Genomic DNA, 623 nt, shown 5'->3' with positions numbered 1-623 from the left:
GATTAAAATTAATTCCTAGACTAGTACAAAATAGTTTATTATTCATTGTTCGACTGACGGTTATATATAGAATGTTATATTCCTAATATAAAAAAAAATCCTCTTAGAAACAAGTTAAATAATTTTTTTAAGAAATTTAAAAATAATATTGGTAGGTGATACTAGGTCATGCAAGGTTCTTTAATTGGACAATCGATGCGTCTCGAAGACGCGAATAAATATATCATATACAATTATACATTAATGTTGTGTTCTCTATGTTAAAAAATTTTTCCTCATATTATGAAAATAAAAAAAATATTTTTTAAATTTATAAATCGAGGTTGCTAGATCATGAGTGGTCATGGAAGGTATACGCCAATACATTCGACGTATCTCGAAGACGCGAACAAACATGTCAGATACAGTATACTGTAGTAAGTATTTCCTAATATAAAGTTATTCTCATATGAACAGAATACATAAATTTAAAAAAAAATCTTAACTCGTTGCTGGTGGGTCATAAAAGATTTAAAAAAGTAGGTCTCTATCGATGCATCTCGAAGACGCGAACAAATACATTACACCCGAATAAAAATGCTTCAATTTATGCCTTGGAGACATGCTTTTATGTCTTGAAGACA

The sequence above is a fragment of the Belonocnema kinseyi genome, chromosome 9, assembly GCF_010883055.1.
Source record: "Belonocnema kinseyi isolate 2016_QV_RU_SX_M_011 chromosome 9, B_treatae_v1, whole genome shotgun sequence".
In the NCBI taxonomy this organism is placed as follows: Eukaryota; Metazoa; Arthropoda; class Insecta; order Hymenoptera; family Cynipidae; genus Belonocnema; species Belonocnema kinseyi.
This window is presented reverse-complemented; position numbering follows the sequence as displayed.